Below are 13,640 nucleotides of genomic sequence, written 5' to 3'. Positions count from 1 at the left end.
TTCAAAAATGGCTCAGGGCAGTTTACACACAGAAATAATAAATAAATAAGATGGATCCCTGTCCCCAAAGGGCTCACAATCTAAAAAGAAGCATAAGATAGACACCAGCAACAGTCACTGGAGGTACTGAGCTGGGGGTGGACAGGGCCAGTTACTCTCCCCCTGCTAAATAAAGAGAATCACCACCTTAAAAGGCGCCTCTTTGCCAAGTTAGCAGGGGTAAATGTTGATAAATGGATGCTTCTGCTTTGGTGGGAGGAAAGCTGGTCTTGTGGTAGCAGACATGGATTGTTTCTGTTGCTAAAGAGGGTCCATCTCAATTTGCATTTGAATGGGTGACTACAGTGAGGGAAATAAGTATTTGATCCCCTGCTGATTTTGTCCGTTTGCCCTCTGACACAGAAATGACCAGGCTATAATTGGAATGGTAGGTTTATTGTAGCTGTGAGAGACAGAATAACAACAAACAAACCCTCAAAAGCCCAGTGCCCAAAAGTCAGCGATGGATTTGCATTGCAGTGAGGGAAATAAGTATTCGATCCCCTATCAACCAGAAAGATTTCAGGCTCCCAGGTGTCCTTTCACTATATGCAGGTAATGAGCTGAGGAACACCCTCTGTAAGGGAGTGCTCCTAATCCCAGCTTGTTACAGTACCTGTATAAAAGACACCTGTCCATAGAAGCAAGCAATCACTCAGCTTCCAAACTCACCACCATGCCCAAGACCAAAGAGCTGTCGAAGGATGTCAGGGACAAGGTTGTAGACCTGCACAAGGCTGGACTGGGCTACAAGACTATCGCCAAGCAGCTTGGTGAGAAGGTGACTACAGTTGGCACGATAGCTCGTGGAAGAAACACAAAATAACTGTCAATCTCCCTCGGTCTGGGGCTCCATGCAAGATCTCACCTTGTGGAGTTGCAATGATCATGAGAACAGTAACAAAGCAGCCCAGAACTACATGGGGGGAACCTGTCAATGATCTCAGGGCAGCTGGAACCATAGTCACCAAGAAAACAATTGGTAACACACTACGCCGTGAAGGACTGAAATCTTGCAGTGCCCACAAGGTCCCCCTACTCAAGGCAGCACATGTACAGGCCCGTCTGCAGTTTGCCAATGCTCATCTGAATGATCCAGAGGAGAACTGGGCGAAAGTGTTGTGGTCAGATGAGACCAAAATCGAGCTCTTTGGCATCAACTCAACTCGCCGTGTGTGGAGGAGGAGGAATGCTGCCTATGAGCCCAAGAACACCATCCTCACCGTCAAACATGGAGGTGGACACATTATGCTTTGGGGGTGTTTTTCTGCTAAGGGGACAGGACACCTTCACCGCATCGAAGGGACGATGGACGGGACCATGTACCGTCAGATCTTGGGTGAGCACCTCCTTCCCTCAGCCAGGGCATTGAGAATGGGTCGTGGATGGGTATTCCAGCATGACAATGACCCAAAACACACAGCCAAGGCAACAAAGGAGTGGCTCAAGAAGAAGCACATGAAGGTCATGGAGTGGCCCAGCCAGTCTCCAGACCTTAATCCCATAGAAAATCTGTGGAGGGAGCTGAAGGTTCGGGTTGCCAAACATCAGCCTCGAAACCTTTCTGACTTGGAGAGGATCTGCAAAGAGGAGTGGGACAACATCCCTCCTGGGTTGTGTGCAAACCTGGTGGCCAACTACAAGAAACGTCTGACCTCTGTGATTGCCAACAAGGGTTTTGCCACCAAGTACTAAGACATCTTTTGTGAAGGGATCGAATACTTATTTCCCTCACTACAATGCAAATCCATCGCTGACTTTTGGGCACTGAGCTTTTGAGGGTTTGTTTGTTGTTATTCTGTCTCTCACAGCTACAATAAACCTACCATTCCAATTATAGCCTGGTCATTTCTGTGTCAGAGGGCAAACGGACAAAATCAGCAGGGGATCAAATACTTATTTCCCTCACTGTACATGTGAGCACTGTTTGCTGTAAAATATTCCCCTTAGGGACAGTGCCGTAGCTCAGTGGTAGAGTATCTGTTTTGCATGCAGAAAGTTCAAGGTTCACTCCCTGGAATTTCCAGGTAGGGCTGGGAGAGACTTTTGCCTGGAAATTTGGAGAGCTGCTGCCAGTCAGTGTAGACAATGTTGTGCTAGATGAACCAATGGTATGACTTGGTACAAGGCAGCTTTATACTGTATGTTGCTGTGTGAGAAATATGACCTTCTGATTTGGATCTTATAGGCTATGAACAAGAAGATATGCAATTTCACGACATGTTAGACACATGCACACTGAGGGAACTTGGCAGTAAGGACTAACCTGGGCATGGAGTAAGAGCGATATAAAGGGGAGACAACAAGCTTCTAATGCAAAATACTAGACATTTATTGAATGACAATCAAAATACATAACCTTATTTGGGGACAGAATAGGTTCCTAACTGTAATACCAGCAAACCAAATTGTTAATGTGGGGGATTTGGAAGACTTAACTCGCTTGCATGGATAACAATAGGGGAAAGCAATGCATTCAATAACACTCATTTAAATGAATAGAGTAACCACAGAGTTTTTAAAAGACTTGATCCTAGCAGGTCTCAGTTGAGGTTACCCTAGCTATTAACCTGGCAGCACTACATGGGGATGGTTCCTGAGACAGGTGGGAAGTTAATTGACATGGGGAACCACAAATAAAAAACCCCAGACCAGTTAGAAAAGAAGAGGATCGGCAAAACCCATTCATGCAATGCAGCTCCATTGGAGGTAGACCAGATGGCTTAAATCAGCAGCAGCTGCACATTGCTCTGAAAGTGTGAGGGCAAACTAGGTTTTGTAAGGCAGTAAATGTGAAAAGTCTAGGCTTCCAGATTCACTATGATTAAGATGGATAGCGAAGGGAGTCTGGATGGGAATATTTGCATGGTTTAAGCCAGTTTTTGAGTGTAATTAGAGAAACCTATTCGTGGATATGGGTTCTCCACTATGCTTCCACTTGTCAAATAGAGGGAGTACCTGTATGGATTATTGCTCTCAAGGAGACAATGGCTGATATGTTCAATGCCTCCTCCACTGACCACCAACATGTAGGTCAGAGACAAGCAAATTAAGGGGCTCCAAGGGGCCCTGCTTTTACTGATAAAAGATAGAAAAGCAATAGAAAAAAGGGAAAGGAATCCATGCTCTGAAATTGGCAATTGCAGGAAGGGGCTGTATCTACCTGTTCTGTAGGTTTGCCTTGTGCTGAAGTGATGAGATTGGAAATCCTCATGCTGAGGGAAACTTTGGGAAGCCAGGCTTGTGGCTTTTGAGGGATTGAAGGGCTCATATGACAGTGATATCAGCTCAGAGATTCTGAAGCTTGGGAACAGGGGCGTATCTATAGGGGGGCAGGGGGGGCACGTGCCCCGGGCGCCACTTGAAGGGGGGGCGCAATTTCTTAAAATTAAATAATTTTTTTAAAATGGCCACCAAAAACAAAATGGCCACTAGGCATGCTCAAATGGCCTCTGTGAGGCCCTAGGGCATGCCACGCCTCGCAGAGGCCATTTGAGCATGCACAGTGGCCATTTTGTTTTCAGTGGCTATTTTTAAAAAATATGTATTTTTAAAAATGACCACCACACATGCTCAAATGGTGCCTGTGAGGCCCTAGAGGCCAGTGGGAGGAGGGGGAAACTTTGCAGACCCCTCACAGCCTTTAAGATGTCCCCCGAAGGGGCTACAGGTAATTTTTTTAAAATTAATATAATATGTCACTGTACACATATTCAGATTGGCACTATGTACAGAGAATAAGGGCTTGTGAATACTGAGCTGAAGTTTATGAGCTAAGATTGTATCCATTTGCTCTTACTTTGCTTCTTGTGATAAGTGAGTTAAATGTGATGTCTTAATAATATGGCTATTAATGGTCAGTTTGTCTTTGAATCAATGTGAAATCCTTAGTATTAAGGCCCACTGGGAGTTTCTTGCTCTTTCTCTCATTTTTACTGTCTTTCTGAAATACTAGAATATATTCCAAGCAGTGACACAGTTTACTCTGCATATCATTTAATTATTTTCAGAGTATCTGGGAAAAGTCAAATTCTCCATTTATTTTTAAAACTTATGTAATCGTGATGCTACAATGCATAGCAGAGAATTAGACAGGCACTTCTTTTAGTTTTTCCAAGTACAACTCCGCATAATATTTGGGGATTTCATGAGCCCCAGCATACTGAAATTTGTCGTTTTCCAGCATTTTAACCTGAGCTATCCAAACAAATTAATGATAGCCCCACAATTTGGATAGTTTTAAAAAATAAATCTGAAGTGGTAGATAGGAGCTTGACCACATGTATGATATTGGTAATTTTTGTAATTTTTGTAATTTTTAAAATAAAAGTTTTCTGAAACATGTGTGTCAGTCAGATGTATGTTGGGGGGGCGGTGGGGGTGGGGGCGCAATTTCAGTGCTTGCCCTGGGCGCCATTTTCCCTAGTTACGCCACTGCTTGGGAATCTCTAGGACTCATTCATGGAATGCACACTCTGTCTGGGCTTTCTGTGGGGTGGATGGTCAGGGTAACAAGAGTTAGGGCAGCCTCATTCCTTGGGAACAGAACAACGTGAGGCTGGGTGTTAACTTGTGTGGGTGGAATTATTCTGAACAATTCACCGATACTAAGAGAGAGTGCTTATACCCCAAAGACTAAGTGTTTTCCTCCCTCGGCTAATAGTAGAGTCTGAGGGGCCATTTCTGTTGCGATTGCAGCACAGTAGAAAAGGATTAAATACCTCTCCCCTCACACCATGGTCCCAGTCCTCATCAAGCTGCTCTTTAACTGGGCAGGAAATGGGGGAAGCACACAGAGTCAAACTACCCATTTAATGTAGCATGTAGGTTGGCCCCCAGAGTATACACTACTGGCTAGATGGACAAATAGTCTGACTCAGGACAGGCACCTTCATACGTTCATAAAATATTTTAAAATTTACTTTCCTCCTTTGATCCTCCTCACCTACATTACCTAGCCAACTTGTATCCTGAACTCAGGGGCGTAGCCAGGGGAGAGGGGGCCCATGTTTGCCCTCTCCCCAGCGGCTCCTCAGAGTAAGGGAAATATTGAGGAAAATAGGGAGGGTGGAGCTGGTGGGCCCTCAGGAGCTGTGGGGCCTGGGTTCTTTGAACCCATCCGCTCAACTATAGCTACACCACTGCCTGGAAGTAAGTGTCTGAGGATGTCAGCCTTCACTAGTAATATGTATACAATTAGATTGCAAATGTACCAGGAACTTACATCTTTAATTTGATATTGTTCTTATCTGCCTTGAAACGTTAGAATTAGAAGCGCTATAAGAAATTAAATAATAATAATAATAATAATTGTTTAAAAGCTACATCTTTAAACCTGACTCCACCTTCCATTCCTAAAAGAATAAACCAGTTTCAGAATGAATATTCAAGGACTATAAACTTAGTGGCTCACAAAATTACCTTCAAACATAACAGGATTCTAATTTAAACTTTTAATTTGAGCATTTAATCGAGAACCTTTTGTTCACAATTTGCATATTTGCACTACCATACATATTGCATTTGTCATGCATCGATTTCCTTAGCAGCTTAGTTATTACAAAATGAACAGAGATAAGTTATTCCACCATCTGGAACAGAATTTGCAGGTTGTTTATATTACTTACCAAGGATAATAAGTAAATTGAGAGTATAATTCTACAGTTTATTTGAAAGGTAAATCTTTCAAATCACATAAACTGTTGAAAAAATGAATATTAGAATTCAAAACAAATATCTAATTATTTTAAGCCAAAGGTATAAATTCTGCCAATATGGGGATTTACATTTTAACAATTGTAGTAGTGCAATTATATTTTAAGTGCAAGAGAACATAGGAGAACATTATAGAAGCAGGAAACAATCTCCTTTCCAGTAGATCTTTAAATAACTTTGTACCCTAATTGACTTCTGCTGTATTTCTGAGAGGCAATTACTTTTTCTTAATTCCATTTTTGTATTTACATAGATAAAAAGAGCAATCCCAACATTAAATTATACTTGTTTTGATATTATGAGTGCATTTGCCTTCTTATCTCTCTGTTTTTTAAGGTTTGCATGTTAGAAAATGGCAAAAATGTTTTGAGAATGGAAGCGTCATAGGTATGCATGCTAATTTGTCATTCACAATACACAATATTTGTGTATCTACCTTCTAAGTTATTTGGGGTTGAGAACAGCTTCATATGTTCACAGTGCACAATATTTGTACATTCTAATCTGTATACTGCCTAGAGATTTCTATATTAGGTGGTATAGAAAGTCAGTAAATCCTATATAATAAAACCCTAAGATACCTGCGTCTGTGTCTCTGGCGGGTGTTCTGCGCATGAGTGGCGCACGCGAGGTGTTGATTGGTCCATAGAGTGCCAGCCCGGCTTACTGTTCTGAGGGGGGCTGTCGTACAGAGGCGGTGTGAGCGGCGAGGGCTGACAGGGCCAGGCGGGGGAGTCGCCGCTGGGGTTCCCTCCGCCAGCTGCTCTGATGCCGGGGGCGTCCGAGCAGCCGGGGACCCGGGAGGAAGAGCCGCAGCAGCAGCCGCCATAGCCAGAGAGGGAAGAGGCATGGACTCTGCCTCCCAGTGGCCGCCGGCATCCCCCGCCCCCTCCCACAGCCGCTGCTGAGCAAGGGGAGGAGTCTGGCGGCAACCACGTTCTCCAGGGGACCGGGAGTGGGGACGGGCCGCGGCTGCCACAGCTGTTGCAGCTGCAGATGCCGCCTCTCACCGAAGGAAGGCCGAGTATCCCCCCCCCCCGGCAAACATTTCAACACAACTCTTCTAGCGCCCGTTAATGTAACGGGCTAAATGACTAGTATATAAATAAAATATGTGCAGGAATAGTATGTAGTGAGCACTTCCTATACTGTACCACTTCAGAATGAAGACAGAAAATGTCACATATTTGCATGTTGCACAATCAAACATTCCAAGAGGAAACTCGACACCTGCTGTCTGAAGTAGCAGGCACAGGTTTACCATTCAGACTAGTTCTCACACACAGCAGATGTGGTGGTATATCTGTGTCTGGCATGGGTGTCTGCAGAACTTTTTTCAGAAGGGGGCAAAGATTGCAATCTTTTACCCATTTACCTGTGAGTAAACCCCACTGAATTCAATAGGACTGGGGGAGTGCTCCCTCTCACCCCCCCAGATGCCCATAGTGTCTGGGGTACACCATTTTAGTTTGTAGGTGTGAGTTCATATGATTAAAAACAAAGTCCCTGCATACAGAAAACTATAAGACAAGGTGAGGGGATTTAGCTATTTTCATGTGCAGGGGTTTTTCTCCTTAATATAGAAGAGGATAAAGTCATGTAAATTCCCAGCTGAAGTCTGAAGGGGTACAGTCTAAAACTTTGCACATTACCTGCTGTTTCTGAGAGTTGGGTCCCAAGCCACACAGAGGGAAATGCAACCCACGACTCAGTTAAAGCTGAAGTCCCATTGATTTAAACAGGATGTCACCAACTGAATCAGTCTCAGACATCAATATGAAGAGATCTTAACTTAACACCTAACTTTTCAAACAGACATCCTCCACTCCAGCATGAACTCCAACACCAGCAATAAAGTGTTTCAGTTCTGCAATGCTCACACTGCCTGTTGAGTGGAGATTAAACTAAATCCCCCTCTTCAGTAGGGATTAAACAACTGTTTTTCCTTCTTGCTTTGGCTCCATGCTGAAAGAGAATGGGTTATGTCATTTTCCTTGCACTGAGTTAAGGAAGCACAGAGCGGAAATGGCATTTTACCCCCCTCTCTTTTTTTGTCCTGTAGTGAAGAAGGTGTTTCTCTGAACCCTGAAACTTTTTATTGTGTCCTTTTGTCACTTTGATGATATATCCTGGTGGCTGTCCCTGTGACAATTTAACTTTAACCTCCCACTGGCAAAGGACAAGTGAGAGATGAGTGGCAGGTTCAGAAATAATCCAGTGGTAAGCCACCACTCTGAATGCAAGTTAGTGTACCAGAACGCAACAGTGGCCAACATCCAGAACAATGAAGCCATTGAAGGTGCAGCAATACTACACTGGTACTACAGGGGAGCAGCTCTTTCCATTAATCTCCCTTTCCCATTGAAGCTGACTGTGAATCCTGAAACGCAGCGGGGAAGTAACTTGCCTAGTGAGCAAGAAGTTGCCGGTTCAAATCCCCACTGATAGGTTTCTCAGACTATGGGAAACACCTAAATCGGGCAGCAGCAAATATAGGAAGGTGCTGAAAGGCATCATCTCATACTGTGCACAAGATGGCAATGGTAAATCCCTCCTGTGTTCTACCAAAGACAACCACAGGGCTCTGTGGTTGCCAGGAGTCCACACTGACTCGATCACACACTTTACCTTTACTTCAGAAGGAAGGGGAAAGAAATGAAAATTGCCCTTCTCCCATAGCACCAGCACAGACATTAGGAGGCCCCAGTGCTTTGTTATTCTGGATGCCATTATTATGTATTTCATTTATTTAACTATTTATTTATTTATCTTTACATTTATATCCTGCTCTTCCTCCAATGAGCCCAGAATGGTGTACATTGTTTATCCTTGCAACAGCCCTGTTAAGTAAGTTAAATTGAGAGAGAATTATTATTTATTATTTATTAGAAATATTTATACCCTGCCCCTCCAGTACACTACTGCTCAGGGCAGCTCACAACAATAAAATAGATATAATGTAAAATAAAACTAATGAAATTAACCAAATCAAGTAAACCAGTTAAAAGTCCACGCAAAAACTATAATCAGAATTAAGTTTCATATTAAAAGTTATTTTAAAAGCTAAAAATTAAGAATTATAAAAATTAAAAACTAAAGAACCTACAGGATTTTGGCTCAGATTCACCCAGTGAGTTTCATGGCTGAATGGGGATTTGAACTCTGGTTTCCCCAGTCCTAGTCCAACACTCTAACCACTACACCATGCTGACTATAATGCAAGTTATAGGTTGACTGGTGTAGCCTAATGCTTGAAAGAAGCCTGTATGTATTTTTCTGCATATATTTGCCCTGTTCATGGGAGGCAAAAATTATCTTTGCTTACTTTCTAAAAAATCAGCAAGGAATTGGCCCCCGTGGATGTTGTGGTCCTATTCATATACCCTGCCTAGGGGTAATCAATGTATGGAATGGATCAGAGACTGAGTCCACTGTCTCCATCCCCCGTCTCCATAGTTCTATTCAGACAGATATTATGTGGCATGTGTGTAAACGTGTCTGTATACATACACACATTTTTGTGTGAATAACTGCACATGCATTCATTTCACATGAACTTACTTGGGTAAAGGTCCCCTCCAATGCAGGGTACTGATAGGAAGTGTACTACTGTTGAACACAGTGTGAATAACTGTATGTGTTTACAGATCTGAACGTACATACAATGCACACAAATTGTAAATGAACTGAATAGGGCTCATGTGTTTTCTCTTTGGGCAATATTGTGCTGAGAGAAGCTATGTGCATGGGCAGGGGTCAAGAAATGTTGGCTCTGTTCACCAGCCAGACAAATTATTTTTACTCATCAAGCTATGTTGGTACATTACTCATCAGGATTTTCTTCACTCATCAGGCATCATTTTTCACTCATCACAGACAAGCAGACTAGTGGATTTCCTGAGCCCTGTGCATGCTCTATCCTAGAGTCAATCAACACATGGAGGTCAGGGCAGTGGGCACAATCCTGATTCTACCTCCACATGTTGATTCTATCCCAGTTTCGCTTTTATGAACAGGGCTCTAAGGGGATTCTTTCAAAGATAAGATGTCAGAGCTGAAAAAAGTACTGATCCTGGTGGACATCTTAAGATGGTTTATAAATTTGTTTCCTTTCCTTTTTGTCATTTGTTCCAAAGAAGAACATAAAGGAATTTCTTACTTGCTCCTTTCTGAATTGTGCTCATAAATGTGCAAACCCAATTGAAATGGCTCTCTTCTTTTATATGATCTCTCCCTAGGTCTCATTTTGGCAGAGATCTCAGTTCCAACTAATCAAACTTTTTGCATGATCATGGAAACTACACCAACTGAACATGACATCAGTTATCATTTTTTTGCTAATCTGTACCTTTTGACAATATGTCCCTGAGGGCTGCATGACCCTCAGCAACATATTTTCAGAAGACACAGGGCACTGCCAGATGCAAAGAAGATCACCAAAAATCACGCCCCCCTCACACATGTGTTTGGGTAGTATGGGAGCTTCTAACTGTGTTAAAAGTAGCCTCTCCATGAATTCTTGCTTAATCATCAGCTATCTATAATTATTATTATTTCTTGTTTACACAGTCAGAGAGGTATTATTGACTGGTTTCAGGCGCGTAACAATGACAGGGCAAGGGGAGACAGTTGTCTGGGGGCCCCACTGCCTGGAGGGGCACCCCAGAGGCACCTCATGTGACTCCCCATTGCCCCCTGCCCAGCCCCAAGGCCCCTCAGCCACTTGCCCTCTTCGCTGTCTCTCCTGCTTGTTCTGCTGGCCGCAATCGAAGCAGCAGGCAAGCTGCAAAGAGCTCCTTTTCTCCCGCCTCTCAGCTGGTCGGCGGGTGGGCGGGGCTTCCACGGAGGCCTCTGTGTAGGCCGCAGTGAAGCCTGAACTCGAGTAGGGCCCAAGCAAGCCAGGAAGGAGGAGGCAGCCAGAGTGTTCTCTGCAGCAGAAGACCCCTTGCTGCCCTGCTTAACCCAGACCAGCATTTGCCAGGTAGAGTGTGAACTCCTTTTTGTGGTTACCTTTCCCGCCCCGCCCCCCCATATATAGGGATCTGCTTGCCATAGGGCTTGGATATGGGGGGGGGGAGGGACCGAGAAGTCTCTGAATATTTATTTTGAAACAGCTTGGAAAATTTGCTGACTTAAAAAAAACTATCTAAAAAGTCCTATAAGTGGCTTGTTTCATGGCAGAAAATTGCAAAAACTTCTGGAACAGTATTTTATTAATTTTATTTATTCATTCATTCATTTATAAATGCACTTATGTTCAAGTTGTTTTGCAACCCAGAAGGTCTGAGTGAGAACTGTGAAGCATGTCTTGTGCTTTTATTTTATTTTTCTTGTGTGTGAACTGCTCCCCAATAACTTGCAGGGACTTCAGGGTAAATCTGGCCAACATGTGAATGCAGCACCTCCATTCCAGAGGAGATGTGTCTTAAAGGGCTTTAAAAGCCTCCTGTGAAAAACCTCCTGCAATCAAACTTGACTGAATTTGTTCAGAATTCTGGGAAAACAAACATAGGTTCACCCTGCATGGTTGAAAGTCTCCTTTGCTAATCTGCAGCGAGGGGCCCATTTTAATAATTCATCTTTCTAGTGTGTTCTAGGCATTAAAAGTAATACAAATGTATAGTACTCAATGTATATCACTATATATTGTGATGTGTGTGTGTGTATTCAGTGAAATGTATTTGCAGGCAGCATACTTATTTTGGAATATCAGACTTAAATCCTTGGGGGCCTGGGGTGTGCGGAGGCCCTGGACTTTGGGGGGGGGGGCCCATTTTAAAATCTTGTCTCTGGGCCCACTCCAACCTTGCTATGCCCCTGACTGGTTTGTTTTATCCAGGCATCGAGTCCTTCCCAAGGACCTGGGATGGCTGAATTTTATCATCAATATTGTTGTTGTTATTATAGATATCATTGCAAAATATAGGCTGTTCCCAGTAAAGTTGTTTTTTGTAGTTGGCTGATGGTGATTTCTGTGGCCCCTATGGTGCTGAGGTGCTCTTCAAGGTCTTGGAACTGCACACAGGGTGCCATTTACAACTGGGATTATTTTGGTCTTCTTCTGCCACAGCCTTTCAATTTCAATTTGTAGATCTTTGTGTTTTGTTATTTTTTCCATTTCTTTTTCTTCTATTCTGCTATCACCTGGTATTGCTATGTCAATTATTTTGTCTTGTTTTTCTTTCTTCTCCACTACAGTTATATCTGGTGTATTGTGTGGCAGATGTTTGTCTGTTTGTAGTCGGAAGTCCCATAATATTTTTACAATGTTATACAAATCCCATATTTTTGCATCTTCATTTTCTACAATTCTTTCAATTTTATTGTCCCACCAATTCTTGGCTACAGGTAGCCTGCATTCCTTGCAGATGTTCCAGTGCACCATTCCCTCCACCCCATCATGCCCTTGCTTGTAGTCAGTCTGTGCACACAAAGGCGTGACAAGGCAGCAGGGATGATACACCAGAATATCCGCAAAAAAATACAAGCTACCTGTAGCTAAACAATTATTATTATTATTTCTTGTTTACACAGTCAGACAGGTGTTATTGACTGGTTCGTTTTATCCAGACATCGATTCCTTCCCAAGGACTTGGGATGGCTGAATTTTATTATCAATATTGTTATTATTATAGATATCATCACAATATTATTATTAATTATTATTATTATTATTAAAATTTTACTTAATATATCACATTTTTAAAAGTTCTGAAAACAGTTTATTTAGAAAAAATTATAATCAGTTGAATTTCTGCCTGATGTGTAACTGTTAGAAACACTGAAAAATATAGCAGCAACCCTTCACTGCTGTATTCTGAGCCAGATAAAGCTTTTCTTCTGGATGAAATAAGGAAATTATGAAATAATTTTCTCTCCATAATTTGATTCTCCATAATTTGTAGTAACATAAGTGAAAAATAGTGGCTTTCCCAAGATAGAGCTAAATATTATGTTTGAAAATAATTAAAAGACACTTTGAATACTTGGCAACACCAGAGATACATAAATTAAACCTGCCCGGGAGCAGGTTTAACTTGTCTATGGAACAGTTGCATGGAAATCTGCTACAATAATTACACTAACGTTTAACAAAAATAACTAATTATAGCTGTCTCACTAGTGCATGACAAGCAAATATTTTAACGCCTCTTTCAAAAACACTCACAGCAGAGTGCAGTTCAAGCCATAAATATTGTTGATAATCTAATTCGCAAGTAGCATTTTTCAGAACCAAATCATCCACTTAGTGACCGTTACCACTGTTTTACTCCAAATTAAAAGTGTCAATCAAGCTGTTTGCTAGGCTGTTTTACACACATTTTATTTTAATGAGAAAATGAGAACATTGCTCAGTATTCAGTCAATTTTCCTTTGACATATTAAAGGCCTGGTTCTGCCACACTATGACTCCAGTGGTGTGGATGGTACAGGATTAGGCCCTAGAAGAAAATCCCCTTGCAATATATTGCCTTTTCAAAAGCAACCTGTGGGAGGAGAGCTGGTCTTGTGGTAGCAAGCATGAATTGTCCCCTTTTCTAAGCAGGGTCTGCCCCAGTTTGCATTTGAATAGAAAACTACATGTGAATACTGTAAGATATTCCCCTTCGGGGATGGGGCCTCTTTGGGAAAAGGATCTTCTGCATACTTGCATGCAGAAGGTTCCAAGTTTTTTCCCTTGGCATCTCTAGATAGGGCTAAGAGAGACTCTTGCCTTGGGGGAGCTGCTGCAGTTTGTATAAACCAGGGCTTCTCAAAGTGTGGGTCCCCAGATGTTATTGGACTTCAACTCCCATAATCCCCAGCCCCAGCGGCCTTTGGTTGGAAATTATGGGAGCTGAAGTCCAATTACATCTGGAGACCCACACGTTGAGAATCCCTGGTAT

At 42.6% G+C, this 13,640-nt stretch overlaps 1 protein-coding gene and 1 long non-coding RNA gene across 7 annotated transcripts in view; one reads left to right on the top strand and one right to left on the bottom strand.

The window, feature by feature from the left end:
• The window catches only part of SLC25A21 (solute carrier family 25 member 21), a 467,052-nt gene that overhangs the window by 147,945 nt on the left and 305,467 nt on the right, over positions 1-13,640 (bottom strand). The gene's annotated exons all lie outside the window — the stretch shown is intronic.
• LOC128339656 (uncharacterized) overlaps positions 10,639-13,640 on the top strand; it is a 38,092-nt gene continuing 35,090 nt past the window's right edge. The window contains exon 1 of the long non-coding RNA XR_008313148.1: positions 10,639-10,735. This is a non-coding gene — a long non-coding RNA (uncharacterized LOC128339656). The remainder of the gene's footprint in view (positions 10,736-13,640) is intronic.

The sequence above is a fragment of the Hemicordylus capensis genome, chromosome 1, assembly GCF_027244095.1.
Source record: "Hemicordylus capensis ecotype Gifberg chromosome 1, rHemCap1.1.pri, whole genome shotgun sequence".
Taxonomy (NCBI): domain Eukaryota; kingdom Metazoa; phylum Chordata; class Lepidosauria; order Squamata; family Cordylidae; genus Hemicordylus; species Hemicordylus capensis.
Note: the sequence above shows the minus strand (reverse complement) of the source record. Positions and strands in the feature narration are given on the sequence as shown.